This window comes from Coturnix japonica, chromosome 10, assembly GCF_001577835.2.
Source record: "Coturnix japonica isolate 7356 chromosome 10, Coturnix japonica 2.1, whole genome shotgun sequence".
In the NCBI taxonomy this organism is placed as follows: Eukaryota; Metazoa; Chordata; class Aves; order Galliformes; family Phasianidae; genus Coturnix; species Coturnix japonica.
The window spans coordinates 2,222,083-2,237,718 of NC_029525.1; the positions used below are offsets into that span (position 1 = coordinate 2,222,083).

A 15,636-nucleotide genomic window follows, 5' to 3' on the forward strand; every position below is an offset into this window, starting at 1 on the left:
TAGCTTCAAGTAGCCTGGAGTGAATGTTGACACCAATTTGACTTAAAAGCTGCTATTATTTTTCAAAGTCATTTTCTTCAGCTGCCAGAAAATACAGCTATATTCAGGAGCTACAAGGAAACCTATCAGCTTTCAAGCAGCTGAGCTGCAGCCAGGTTCCCATGATGGCATCTGGCAATGACTGCTTCAGAGCTGGGTTGTTAGAGCACAAAGCACAACCACTTGCCCTCCCAGTATCAAGTCTTGCGCTCCCATCTCAGTACCAGCCACGTCCACTGGCAGCACAGGCTTTGCTTGCTCATCTGACACTCAGGATGTTACTTACTAAGCACAACCAGCTACCAAACCCAGAAGCAGAAATGCTTCCTGCATTTTACCAGACTGATCCTACTGGACCAAGAACTTGCTGCTGTTTTACTTCCCATCTCTCACCAGGAGCAGAGAGAAGGTTACATTAATTTGACCATGACAGATGGTTTAGGATTTGAAGGCTGGTACTGCATTTCTGAAAGGCTGTTTCTGACAGTCACTGTCCAGGCTGCTCAAGCCCATCATCTTGCATAAGAGAGGAGCTGAGACAAAACCCATGACACACAGATGCGATTTACTGGCCAAATTGTCATGTTTTCCTTTAATAAAGAGCAACTTTGGAGTTTCAGCGTACAAGGAAAAAGGAATCAAAGGGAATGCTACAGCCACCATTTCAACTCTCCATGAGAGCTCTCCAAGGCAAACATGAGTCTCTGCAGTTTAATACAAATAGTATAGCTCCAGAGCTGAGGGGCACGTCTGACATGCATCCACTCTGGACTGAGAAAGGAGGCAGAGCATAAGGCCCAGACCAGTGTGGTACAAGACGTCTTCCTTACAGGGGCAGCTCAGTGGCTGTTCCCAACATTGGCATTCTTCTGTCTGTGGCAAGGAGGCCCACATTTTGCTAGCAACTCATGAAGCTTTGCTGTTTGGGGGTGGAGCAGTGGCTGGGTACACAAGTGTTAGCTAAGCCAAGCAGTCTAGGAGGCATTCAGGTCTCTGCTCCATGGTGGTAAATGCAACCAAACATCTCCATCAGTGAATCTGCAGCCTTCTAACATCACTCTGTCATGGTGGAGAAACGTATTACAGCAACTTGTTTAATTAAAACATAGACTGTATGCCTGTGAGGAACAGTGCATTCACAGACTGACAACCTGAGGAATAAGATGGAGCTTGAAGCTGAGGGAACAGTTCAATGAGAAAACAGAAGATTGTTTTAACAATTACAGCCACTGGGTGGTAGAGTCTGCTATCAAGAGATGTGGTCAAGAAGACACAGCTGCAAAGAGCCAGTATGGCTTAAGTAGAGCAGTAAGTATGGCTTAAGTAGAGCTAGGACAAGGAAATCCTACAGATCCTGGAGGTCAGTTATGCCCTAATGATCCCTCCCAGCCCCAGCTTCAAGATACCTACAAAAGCAAAGCCAAAAGTATGGTTAGAAGGAGCAAACAGGGTCACAGTCAAAGCCTTAATTAGACCGATGCAAAACAGGCAGCACCCAAAACCATTCTGGGATCAATATTTCCATTCATTTACAAGCAGAACAAGATAAGAGAGGTGATCAGAGTAAATAATTAACATATTTACAGATTTGGAAAAAAAAAACCTACAAACATTAAGAGTTATTTTAGTCTTGTGGGCAATGAGCTGTGCTGCTGACATGCTGACATTAATCACACCTGCAGCAATTATTTGAAGTATTTGATTAATCAGTCCAGAGGAAAAACTGAGCTGGGCCCAGCTACCCTTGCTGCATAGCCCTGTTGGTCTCTTAGTCAATACGTTGGTGTTGCCTTTCAGAAATGCAGCGCGTTTCCTGCCGGGTGTCATGTAATGCATTCCCTGGCTGGATACAAGATATTTGTACTTCAAATGGGGTAGATGCAAACTATGATGTTTCCAAAGTGAGCTGAAGAGCATTTATTAATGCCAGGCTTGCTGAACTGTTATTTTCATCTCTTGTGGCCCCCAAGCAACTAAACGACAATACAATCACATGCTTGCACTGATTTGATTGCACCTGAAAAACACCACTGCATTACAGCCCTGGTCAGCCAATGTGGGCAGAGGGCTAGAACTGCTACCTTCATCACCCCCATCTATAACTGGAAAAAAATACTTAAATTAAGGAAGAATAATGAATCTAGAAGATGGTCTGAGCACTGATATCAAAAGTGCAGGTTAAAAAGAAATCAAGTGTATTTATTATTTCTTGGCCGTTTCTCCTTCTAGTAATCACACCAGGGTGGAAATCCAGTTGACAACTCCTACTGCTGGTAGCAGTGATCTTCAGTTTTGTTCACAGAAGTCTGTGGATTCCTGGAAAACTGTCCAAATGAATTTCAGTATCTGTCTGGGGATGCTCACACCTACCAGCCCGCAGCTCATAACATGCTGTATTAAAGTCCTCTCATCTGGTCTTACTCTGGATTAGGCTGCTGCTTTCAAAAATGCAAATGTTAACTCCCAGAACAAACTTGGCTTGATGATGTTAAGCTTATGTGTAAACTGAAATGCAGCAGGCTTTCATTACAAGAACTCAAACATTTAAAAGGCACATTTAATGTGGCACATTCTAAAAAACAAATATTGGAACGTCCAACTTGTATTTCATTGATTGTTTCCCCCCCCCCATCTATCTCTCATTTCCATTGCTGCATATAAATGAGACTAACATTTCTCTAGCACAAAACCCAGAACCAATGAAATATCTCTGGGCTGCCATGGTTTTTGCAGGAAGCCAATCCATCCCATGGTCACAGTAGTGCAAAGTTCTGAAGCAGATCAGTCAGTTTTAGCACTCTCTCCTAAGCACAACCCAGATGAAAAGTAGGCTTTCCAGCATGCACTAAGACACAAGGCTGCCACAAAAGGGAGAATCTCACTCCCAAACCTTTCCTAGAGACCACACTGTTCATGCAAAGGCAGAAATGTCCTACTCAGGTGAAGAACACCCTGCAGGAAGAGAGACAGCATCAAGGATAAACCAGCACATGTAATACCAACCACTCCAAGTTCTGAGTCTGCTCTTCAAGCAGCATATTTCTTACATCTGGCATGCAAAATTCTGTAATAGTGAAGAACGTCCCATTTTAATTTAAATGAATGCATTTATTTCCAAATGGGAAACCGTAAGTTAAACAAACACATTTCTCTTTGCACATGAAAGCATTGTTTTGTCACAGATGTACAGTATAATACATTTATTTTCTCGATTGTTTTGTATTTGTAAGGCACTGCCAGTTATTTGGATGGGTTTGTAAGGATGAAGCAAATTGCTCTGTGGGGCTCTATTCAGGGAACATAATATTCCCACAAAAGCACCATAATTCTGCATGCAGCAACACAGACTACCGCGACATCACAGCAGCTGGCAGGGTGGATCGAGTTAGCATTATCAAAACCAGCATGACAACTGTACTCAAGAAGCCCCTTACATGCATAAATTAATGATGAATGTACATTGATTAACCCCCACCCAGGCTCTAGGTAACCCTGCCTTCCCTGAAATAAAGCTTTAAACCTCAGCAGTTGCTTTGGTCAGTTCACAAGGCCTGGGGAGCACTTCAGCTTCTTCTTGAGTCATTGCATTGGCCTGGGCCAGGACTCTTAGCCCTGCTTTCCCACATGAGTTGGGGAAGATGAAGAAAGGTGCTTGAACCTCTAAGCCACGGGGAACAGTCAAGAGCACAAAATAGAGTCAGCAGTGTGCCAGGCAGAGCACTTTGGGAGGTCCACCACACAGAGCTGGGAGGGGGAAGGGCCAGCCAGGGATCACTCCTCCGTTTCAGAAGTTAGCTGTAGATTCACCTCTATCCACTTATGCGATCAAGTAGCTCCTTCTCCAGGCACAGAGCATGGCATCACAGACACTTCACATGGTAGTGTTTCCACGACAACTCCAACAGGCAAGAAGAATGCACTGACTCAGTGGGCAGATGCAGTGAAGGTGTTGAGAGGCAACTGCTCACTTTGTCCTTTTCATAGGCTCTCCAGCCCATAGAGAATCTAAATCACACCCTCTAGTCATCACGACTCTCCTAAAATGTATTCTATTGCATAAGTTCTGGGTTATCTTAACCACGCTCTGCTGCCTCAGTGTTTTCAGGCTTCTCCATCCATTTGCCAGCCTCTCAAACAGCTTCTAATACCCAGTTCCCACATGGCACAGCCTCATGAAAGTTGGCCACCAAGGTCTTCCCATCCATCTTTAAGTCCGTCTGGTTACACAGAAATGTGAAGGAAAAAAACAACTATAGGCCGGCTAACCCAAGATAGCTAACTCAGGTTGAAGCAGGAATGAAGGCAATGCAACTTACATGTAGCTGCTTGAGTACAAGCCTGTCTTGAAGGCTCAGGTACAGTGTAATACAGTAATTCACGTTTCAAGTCAGCTTGTCTTTTGTAAAATTGAATCTGAGTGCTTTGCCTTTAGCATATATAGGTAGTTAGGTTTACACTGAATGTATAATGCAGTAATGAAGATGCATAGGTAGGCTGAATATCTAGATCTGAAAGGATGATAGGAAAGCCTCCTGTTTGACTTCAAGCCCTCTAAAACATCCCCACAGCTTCCCATAACAGTTGATCTGACCTTTTACTTGGGGAATATCCTAACTTAGTGACTAGCTTCTGTGGGTCACCTAAGCCAGGCATCCAAACTGCCTAAGCCAGGCTTCATTCTCTGTATTAATGACTCCTCTGTACATAGGAATATGCTTTAGGAGTGCTGCTTCTGTTATTACATATAAGCTCAGTTTGAGCAAACCCACTGCAGTCTTGTTTATATGAGCAGGTGCACTGAAATTGAACAAGAGAAAAAATCTGTATCAGCAGTAATATCAAGAGAGCAGCAGTGGAGAGGGAAGGAGAGTCGACAGGGGCCTTAAAGAAACAATCACCACTCGTGTTACACACATCATCTGCTACAGACACAGACTTTCTATGAACCAGTAAGCAAACCACAGTTGTCAGTGCCCATGCTGGGCTTCAGCATAAGGCAGATCCCTAGCAGAGGCCCCTGTGGCAAAGGAGCAAGCTGCTCAGTGGGAGACTATTTACTCAGGACAACTCTTCTGACAGTTGACCAAGAGTTGAAAGCTGTAGGAAGAAGTCTAACAGCGATCAAGATGCTAACCTCAAGGTCTGATCTCTACTGGAGTCTTTTCTCCAGTTACAGAGAGGTTGTTCAGAATCACACGGTTCTTCTAAACCCACCTATCCACCTTTTGGCATGCTGCCTCCTTTGCAGCTTCTCTTAATGCAGCAACAGCTCATGACTGTGTAAAATGTACTACTTACAGTACCAATAGGTAATAAATGCCAGTACCACAATGCAGAAGGGAACTTGGGATGAGAAAAAATCTCAGCTTTCTGGATTTATTTTGCAGGATCGTTTTAATTTTGAATTGTCACTTCCAGGAAATTTCAGTAGGTTCCCATGGAACCCAGGAAACGGCTGTAATGGTGACAACACACAGCACCCTAGCAATAGCCGTAATGGTTTGGTAATATACATTGTGGCTGAACAGCATTGGAAAAGACAGCAAAATAAGGGAGAGCTCTGCAGTGTATTGCTCTGCTCTACACCAGACCAGCAGAAATCCTGCTGGCAAAGCTGTAACAGAGGTTTGGGGATGGCAGACAATGGCAGCATCGCTGTAACAGCATAGCTCTTTCAAAACACTTCCCAGCTGAGTTCTCTAAGCTCTTGGCAAAGGTGAGTCAGACTATTATCTTTGTTTTATAAGCCCCCATGAGATTTACCCAAAGTGACTTACCCAAAATGAGCAACCCCTCAAGATGTGCAGCCCATCATTTCTGATCCCTACCCTGCCATTCTTCAAGCTCCAACAGATCCCCTGGAAGGCAGCAGGTCCTGAGCACTAGGAGGACAGCAAGCAAACCCCACAAAGAGCCCTAGAATTGGGATGATGTGTCAAGTGCTGGTTGTTACCTGAGTGATTCTAGAAAAGATGTTGTCAGAAAAAGCTGTTGGAAGTCCATGGATCCCAGCAGTACTCCTGGGGCAGGAAGGCAGTGATGTTGCAGAGCCAGAGTGTGCATGGGTGGACTGGGCTCACTCACAGCAAAGGGTAATCAGATGGAAATAAGTCCTACAGGGACAAAGAATATTTATCTAATTATCTGTGCGCTGGTCAGCAGAGTGAGTGAGAGCATCACAGAACCAGGTGAGCTAACACATTCACTAAATTCAGGTACACCAGACACTGGGCTGGTTGGAAGTAAGGGAGAAGAGGTGGTGCTATAATTGGATGGAAGCATAAAAACATGAATTTTACGTAACAAGCAGAAGTAATAACTTCTCAGAAGAAGGCAGTAATTGTGATGATCCTTGAAATACAGCACTATCAAATGGCAATCGATAAGGATTGAAAACATACCAATTTTACAAAGCACCTTCCCATTTCAAAATAGGCTGTTAAAAATGAAAAGTAACAACAAATGAAATAATGCACTGCAGTTAAAACAAATTAATCTGAGTCTTTTTTCTTTAATAATTACTATTTCTAGAGTTACTACTTAAATTCAGGTCTGAAATTGGCAAGTGGGGAGAAAGCAAACATTGACACAGTACTGAGCTCAGCACCCGTGTCTTTCTCCAGGTGACCGCTAAGGGTCTCTGTTGCTCAACACGGGACTCGGCGGAGATTTTTCTCCCTCTGTCAGGATGTTTTGACATCCATTCATCCCTTCCCCCACCCACACTTCCTAACCAGCCCACACTCCCTCAGCAGGCTCAAACCGAGCCGTTAGTGACACATCTTGCTGGGTGTTTATGTGCGTGCAATCCCATGCGCAGCCCTCTGTGGGCAAGCAGGACAGCAGCACAACGACTGCTGACCATGGCCTGCCTGCATTGTCACAACATCTGTACATTCCCAGTACATACCTATGCATTGGGCTGAATGCATCTCAGCAGCAAACACATCTGTGCTTATCAGAGTCTGCATCAATGTGATACCTGAGCTCCTGGTGTGGATTCCAGCCTCACATAGTGGGGTGTGGGCAACACATGATGATGCCTGAGGTTAAAAAGCATGAGCTACAAGCAACTAGTAGATAATTATGGAAGGACATGTCTGTGTGGCTCAACTCCAACATCAACAAAAGGAAGAGCTCTGCCTTTTGAGTCACCAACAGCATTTCCTTCCAGTCCTTGGGTTTTCCCGACAGGCCTCTCCTGTGTGTTCTGCCCAGACCCACAATGGCTGAGCTCATAAAAGCTGCTGAGCTCACAACCCAAGGGAATGGGGCTTCAGTCCCCCACGGCCAATAGAAGTTTCCAGGCCATGACTGCGCTCCAAGGACACAGCTCCTCACCAGCTTCTTTGTCAGAGCAATTGAACTGAATAGTATCAGCACTTTGCTCCCAGCCATCTCATGGAAGTTTTGGAAACACCATGCTGTAACCAAGTTTCCCACAGATGTCAGAGGATGCTGAAGTCACGTAAGAGCTTTTTAATGCTCCATTACTTGGGTTATCCCCCAAAGTTCAGAACTGTCCATTGCCTGAGTGCCTCCACAAAGGAATTAAGTCAGCTCCTCTTGTGCAGGACAAGAATTTGGCTAATTAGAGAGTGGTAAATAACAGGAATTTCTTAACCAGGGACCAAGACACCATCTAAAAACCACAGACATTTGCTGGTCATTTTCAATTGAGTCTCTGCCGGGTGGAGCTACCCGAATTCTTCCACATTTATTTCATTTATGCTATTTGCTCTGAGACAGGTAACTTTCATTCACTTGCCTGTTTGTCCCACTTCTTTCTCTTTTTCCTCTTTTTTCCTCCCTCTATTCCTTTCCCAGTCCTACAATCTACATCTCTGCTACTGTCCCCATGCCTTCCAGCAGAGCTAAATTGTAAATAACAGTCAACACATGCTGCTCTATCTATTCCAACATATTTGTTAGTCCCATAAAATACTCACAGGTTTCCAATGACAAGCAGGACGTGGCCTTCACTGCACTCTATCAGGTGTGAGATCACATAAACAAGTTAAAACAACTAGAGAACAGAGAGTATTTGCCAGTGCTCTGCAATGACGTATCTGTTCAACTTGCTGGGGGCCCTTCTGTATTTCAGCAGCACCTTTCCTTCCCTTACAGAGCTGTAGCACCAGCAGAGTGACTCCTCACATCTGCAAGACATCTGAATACATTTCTGAAGTCCAAACTGGAGGACACCAAAAAGTTCAGCTTCTGAATGGAACGCATCTAGGAAAGAGAATGCTTTGAGCGATCAGCATTTCTTGACAGTGAAACAAATGTTTCCATCCCAGGGGGAAGTGGGGAGCAAGCAAACTCCACTCCTTTATTTCACAGCATACAGGAAGTTTGAGTGATTGATGGCAAGAGTGGGGAAATGCACATTCAGCTTCTATTTCCAATTTAAATGACTTGCCACCTCACCCCTCCGCTTCCTGTTCCTGGCTCTTTATCTACAGTAGGTACGCATCAGAGAGGAAAAAAAGGACAACCCTTGCTAGATTGCTCCCCCTCCCTGACTTGAATAAGCAAATACAGCACGTGCGAAAAATAAGAGTCAAATATCTGTTGGGCCTAAAGCTTTTCTGCCCACAGGCCCAGCACAGTGGACATTGGGATGGGCTGATGGAGCCCTGCAGTGTTGCTCCCCAGCCCTGCTGGAAGACAGCCGTGTGCCGGGTGCAGGAGGCGAGCCTCTGCTCTTACAGAATTTCTCCTTGTATTACAAAGGTCAGAGCGGTAAGCAAGGAGGCTTTTTAAAATGCTGAACACTGTTTGAGGGATCTGTCTGGTTCACAGGGATGCCGAGATGCAGCAATTGCCAAGGCAAGAGAACAAACCCAGAGGAACACCGCGAACATCCGATCGCAGGAGACGTGCCCCTCTCCTTTCCCAGGCAGCTCAGTAAGAGGTGCTTATTTTTACAAAGTGGGCTTGGAGATCTTAAAGAACCAATGCTGTTGTCGTGCCCTAAACCACTGAGTATGTGACCCACTCATTCCCACTGAGTCCCTTGACCTTTTCCCATAGCATACTCCAAAAGCATCACATGAAAAATAGCCCTTCTCAGCTCTCCAGAGGCCTTGGAAACAGCATCAAAGCTCTGTGCTTATAAACAATTGCAGCTAGGCCAAAATGCCATTCCAGCATCAGGGTCCCAGGATCCCTAAGCCTGTCACAAGGACCCAGAGGGAGGCTGGGGGGGAAGGCAGGCAGCAGGCGTTGCTGTGGGGAGGGAGAAGTGAGGGGCTGGGGTGTGAGCTGAGCCCCATGGAAACCCAGCAGGCTGAGATAAGGTTTAGCTATGCATCACGGAGGCTACGCGGGATCTGGATTTGCCTCTTCCTTTATTACAGGGAGCTTGTGAGCTCCCTGAGCGTGGAAGTCATTTACTGCATTGATCCTTCAGCATAATCCTCCCTTTCTTTCTCTCCTCTCACTGCACATCCACTGACTGACACACTCGCATGCATCTTGGAGCTCAATTCAGAGCCAGGGGGCTCAGCAGAGGGTCAGCACTCAAGCTCCAGGGCCAGATATTTGATGATTCTTTGGGAGTTGAAATCCAAAGAGCAGCCGGACAACAAATACCTGCAGGAATCACTGTCAGCTCCCTCTGGTGTCACACACAACCCCCAGCACACTCCTGCCTTTTGCAAAAGGGCAGAGAAATTTGAACTGTTCCTAACTTTCATGTTTTCCCACCTCTCTGGACTGAGTTCCCTTCACAAAGGCTGCAGATGCTCCTTGAACACCTTTTAAGAAGCAAACGTTGCAGAATGCTCTCCATAATGAAGACTCATTATTCATCTGTCTTAGATTTGCCTCTTTCTACCTCCGGGCTGTGCTCTCCCTCCCCAGGCTACAGGCCAGACCTCCAGTTGTTGCACTAGTTACTACTCAGGAACAATTTTCCCTAGCTCTAGTTACCATTAAAAGAGAAACCGATGGACAAAAGACACTGAGCTACAAGTAACCAGCTCCCAGGAAGCTCTCAGCATGCCGGCACCTGCCCCTGCTCCGCACAGAGCTTCACTACCTCTCTGATCATGCACTGACCCCAGGGCTGGGCTCCTGCCACGCCACCAGCACCTGGGTGCTGGGCCTCCCAAGCCCTTCACAGCTCCCAGCCTCCAAAGGCACAACACCGTCCTTGTCAGCCCCAGCCGTTGGCACCACTCTCATCCCTTCACTGTGCTCCTGCTCCCTTTTCCCTTGTTCTGTCAAAGTCACAGATCATTTCTGCTGCAGCCCCACCACTGGGCTCAGGTACGCCACAGCTCAGCCCAGCAGGCAAGGAAAATCGTTTTTGTGTCTCAGTACATGGAGAGGTGCCAGCTGCAGCCAGGCAGGTTGGTGTTTGGCTGGCTCATATGTGCTAATAGGGACGCTGCACTCTTGCAGGGCAATAATTTCAGTCCCAACAAGGAAACTGGGTAATTACAGAGAAAAGCAGCAGGTGCTTCAATCATGCCTACTCTGTGTCAGATCTTTTAAAATGTCATTGAAAAGAAACGGTGGGATAATGAAGGCCTTGACTCGTTTTCAAAGCAGCTAAGTACAAGGCAGGCCAGGCAAAGGAAGGAACAAGGCTGGAAGTGCTACATCATCCTTCCTGTATCCCGGGGGCTGACCCCAGAAGGTGTGAGATCTGGGGCAGGGTGGCATGAGCACAGGATGGAATAAAATAGGAATACTGTCATCTGAATTCCTATGCTGTAGACATCGCCAATTTAAGCACAAACCTCGACTTTCCCCTGGTTGATCTTGTTCATTTCCTATTTTATTTGTGGCTCTTTTTCACCATTTTCCCTTTTATACAGCATCAGAAAAGCATTAACTCACAACTTTGCTCCATTCCACTGCCTTAACTGCCTAAATATCCTTCCTGATATTCTGACATAGATCATTTGGACAGACAAAAATTTAAACCATGGAAGCTAGAGGATGTTTGAGGAAATTAGAAAATATATGGACAACCGTTCTGTTATTTTAACAGTATGAAGACTCAACATTTCCACAACTCTGCCAGCAAGTGCAAGAAAATATGCGCTTACACTGCACAAATACAGCCCTCAGCATACTGATTTTCAGAGATAAAATACACTTTTACTATGGCCTCTGAGTGCACGTGGTATATAACCATACCATCACGAACATACATTACAGCACACATTATTTTCAGTGCAACGTACCTCGTTTCTATAGGCAACAAAAGCACGTGTGCTGTTTGAGTTCAACACATGCCAGGGATCCAAAAATGCCCATGCAACAAAGGCTGCTGCTTTCCCCAGTTGTGCCAGTAGATTGATTCAGAATAAATCTGACATTAGCAAATTCATGTTGGCTGTGCTTGGAAACAAAACACCTGATGCAGTCATCAAATGACCCCGGTTGTCCCATCTGGAAAACAGGAAAATAGAACAATCAAATGAAATAACACCCATGCACTGTGCATGTACAATATGGCTGCTGGCAGAAGCACAATGCCATAGACACACACTGGCATTGTACTTAATGCACGTGACCAGATCCTTTAAGCATATGTTCATTCACACAAATAAACTTCAGAAGAACAATGCGCCCACTGCACATAATGAGCCCAAAATGAATGCTTTGGAGAAGGGAAACATGCTACACAAATCATGCAGAAAAGGTTCATACGCACTCCAAAGAAAATTCATTTGCCTCAAATGAAGGTTTCATTTCATAGGCCTAACGCACTGGGTTCTGTTTTCCCTGCCAGGCTCGTAGCAGGGGCAAATTACTGCAGCCCTCACATGGGTATTTGCACCAGCACCCTCCTCTCCTGCCTTTGTGACTGCAGTGGAAGATATCAGCCCCAAGTTCATAGTAGCTCAAGTCACAATCTGATCAATGAAACAACTGGAGGGGATAAAGGGAGTCAAGATCTATGATAATTTACACACAGCTGATGTAACAAACAAATGCACCTAGTCAGATGCACCAGTGGGCAATGCCAGAGGAAGCATTGGAGAAATCACATTTGGCACTGCTCCCTCAGCTCTGCTCTCCCAAAGGTCACAGCCTAATCAGGCTGGCTCTAGCAGCTATATAAATGCAGTCACTTGTGTTGCACCTCATACAGAAAAGGATCCCTCCCTGCCCTCACAGCCCAGCCTTATGGGTCTGCCTCATCCCCTCCAGAATCTCTCTGAGCAAGCCAAGGTTGTGGAAATTCAGAAAAATGGGGAGCACCTTCTTCCCCCAGCTTCCCCAGCCAAGCAAAAAGAAAAACAAAGCAAATCAGGAGAGACTAATGAACAAAAATAACAGACTCTCTGCTTTTCTTCTTGTAATTTCCCCACCCCAGACAGCTGTAATGTGGAAAGTATTGAAATTTAAATCACACCTCAGCCTAACCTCAGCTGACAGGCTGCCGATGCAATAATCTCAGCCTGGCTATCTTCTCTCAGGGAGAACGACAAACCAGCTAAAGTGATAAATTTTCAATTTTATTTTAAAATATACCAGATGGGAGATTTTATTGGAGTCATAAATATGTCAAAAGCAATGTTGGAGTATGATTGGAGATTGCCCCCACCAAGGGAGCAGCTCTCCCTGTTTAGAAATGCCATCAGATTCTTAATAAGAGGCTCCAGTTAGGCTGCAACAAAATGCTCTGTATATTAAACCAATTGAGTTCCTATTTGCAGACATCTTTTTCTCATCTCTGCACCCCCTTCCCTCGTTCCAAAAAGCAGGAGAAATGAGGGTGCTGAGGTCAGGCCTAAATGGCATCGGTGTGGGTTCTCTTTTTGTTGTTGGAACACAGCTCAAGTGCATTGGATTTCTCACCAGTATTTGAAAACTGAACTTGGGCCAACAAAGCTTCAGTGAGCTTATTGGGGCTGGATTTCCTAGAAACCCCACCAGTAGATGCCAACTAAGTTCAGCCTTAGACTTAAATTAAATCAAGCTCAAGCCCCTAATCCAAGCCATGGGTCAAACCCAAACTCTGTGAATAGCACCTGGCCTCAGTCCCAAAATGTAATGCTTGTTAAACCAGATCCAAATCCCACCAACTGTTTCTAGAAATAATACCTGCTATTTGCAGCCACTGCACCTCTCCTCCTTCTAGCTCTGGTGCCACAGCAGATGACAGCAGCCCGGCAGGAAGCAGCCTGATATTTACGCCTTTTTATCATTTCAAAGCTTTTACAGACTCGTCCTCCCAGCTTTGTCTTGGAGCAAGTTTCCAGCCTCCCAGTTTACTCCGTAAATCCTCATATTCTCATACCATTAGTTTCAAATCAAATCAACCAACTCTAATGCCATTGATTCCCATCAGCACAGAATCTGGCTCAGTGAGCCTCTGACACTGAGAACTGAATGCAGGGCATGTGAAAAATACCACTGATTGGTTACTTTATAGTTTTACATAGAAACGCTCTGCAGATTTAATCATACAGCTACAAAACTGCATAAAAGAGTTACAGAATTAATTAGAGATCCAATACACGTTACAGAATGATATTTCACAGTTACAGCCAATCTAACAGTCGCAGCACAGTGGAGGGAAGGACAGCTAAGAGGCATTGGGAGAAAGCAGCTCTGTGCATATTAGAGGTCTGTGGTCTCTTCAGACACTGCTCGGCCCTCGGCCAGAAGCACTAGATGCTATTTCTGCAGCCCCTGCAACAAACCAATCATTGGCTGTAGTGTGTTTTTAATTATTTTTCCTGCAAATAAAACACCGTCAGATACATTCATCACAAATATCACCCTCCTACCCGCAGCCTCCAGTCCTAGTCACGCCATTCATTGGTCATGAAGCAGCAGATGCATCAAGACAAATAGAAGTTTTTAATAGCTTTTTAATCTGAAGGAGCAGACTGAAATAGAGAAGTCATACCCATCAGTCTTGGGCTTAAAATATTTTGTCTCAATGTACTACACAGCAAGGCTGGCATTCCTCCGGCTTCTGCAGTGTTTTCAGCAGGGACTCGTACAATTCATCACTGACTGACACAAGGTCAAGGGAATCTGGCAAAGTACAAAAAGCCGGGAAAGAATTCAGCTTGCAATAAAATACATTTGATAAAACAGAAACTGATGCTGTGGATATGAAAGAGGATGGTCTGACTGTAATGTTCCACCCTCAGGAGGGCTTATGGAAAAAGCAGACGTGGCCATTTGAAGTACACTTGAAAGTACACGTTCCTAAATGCTGGCTAACAAACCTCAGCGCTGCTAACACTCAAAGAACACAGAAAAATGGGATCCAGGAACACCGCTGTCTCCACAGGCGAAAGGCTCTACAAGGCCCTTTCCACTGTGGAACCCATAGAACTATTTTGGGCAGAACATTTTCTCTCTTTTTGGGAAGAATCTGTGGGTATAAGTGGGAAAGTTCTTGTCGTTACCAAGAACTCTTTCACAATATAGTTTTCTGCTGTACACACTTCATAAAACCAAAGATCAAGGAGGAGACCCAATCTTCTGCTCTTTCCCTATGCCACACACCTCAAGCTACAAGGCCTTATTTGAACAGTGATCTTACAAGAATCCAAATACAAATATCACTAAAACAGGAAGGTAAAGACAGATGAGACAAGAGAACCTCTGAAAGGGATCAGACAGAACTTATAGTAGAGGGCAGTGCTGAGAGGAGAGTAAACTAAGAGACAGGCAGCAGGGGAGTTACCAGACACCGAGACCAACAAGGTTGGTGCAGCTGGAACTGATGCTTCCTGCTGCTGGCATGAAGACATCTCCTTAGCTGAAAGGATAACTTGTCTCAAAAAACAAGCAGAGAAATAAAACAACCCACAAACCCAAACCAAACAACTATGATATAAAATATAGTTGGGTGAGACCACTGAAGTCTAGAGGGTGCCATGATGGGGTGTTGTATACCAGCAGAGGTGCAATCTTTCCAGAGCAGAGACTGCAGCTTACTGAACATCTGTACAATACCTAGCACAATGGAGCTTCAGTTCTAATAGCAGCCTCTAAGTGTTACTGCGCTACAATAGTAACAATGGGTGGTGATAACTCAGATAATGAAAATAATGTATGCATCAGGAATATCTGTAGCACAATTACACAGCTTATTAAATGACCTAATCAAATTGTTCAGCAATTTAACAAAACGCAGACATAAGGACAGGTACTCCTAGATGACGGAGCAAATTATGATTAGCACAGGCATAATTGCCTTGAAAACTCCTCACATTTCAGTCAGGCTGAAGTAGTAACATGCTCAGGCACGCGGATAGTTTTCCTTATAAAAGATAAGCCCCTAACACTCAATTAAGAACAGGCTGAAAATGCAGGAATGGTGAGCACTGCGTCCTTTGATCCCAGGAGAAGCTGACCTCGGGCAGCTTGGTAAGACTCAGACTTATTCTAAGACTACACTATTAACTGGTTGAACAAACCTTACTATCTAATAAATCACTTAAAAAGAGTGAACTCTTTTAAGTACTGACTACTTAAACTACCTGTCAAACACCTATTGTCCACAATATCCTACTTCTCAGTATCCTCCTAGTCCTGATCCCTCCAGCACTGAACAAGCCCCATGTCTCAAAGGAACCCTGTCCTATGCTATCACTGCTGCACACA

The 15,636-nt window shown here is 45.0% G+C and overlaps 1 long non-coding RNA gene across 1 annotated transcript; it reads left to right on the forward strand.

Annotated features, from left to right (window-relative positions):
- The first annotated feature begins 7,285 nt into the window (after positions 1-7,285).
- LOC107318530 lies at positions 7,286-8,305 on the forward strand. Its single transcript, XR_001557398.2, has 2 exons — positions 7,286-7,507; positions 8,167-8,305. It is a non-coding gene; the product is annotated as an uncharacterized LOC107318530 (long non-coding RNA).
- Positions 8,306-15,636: the final 7,331 nt, after the last annotated feature.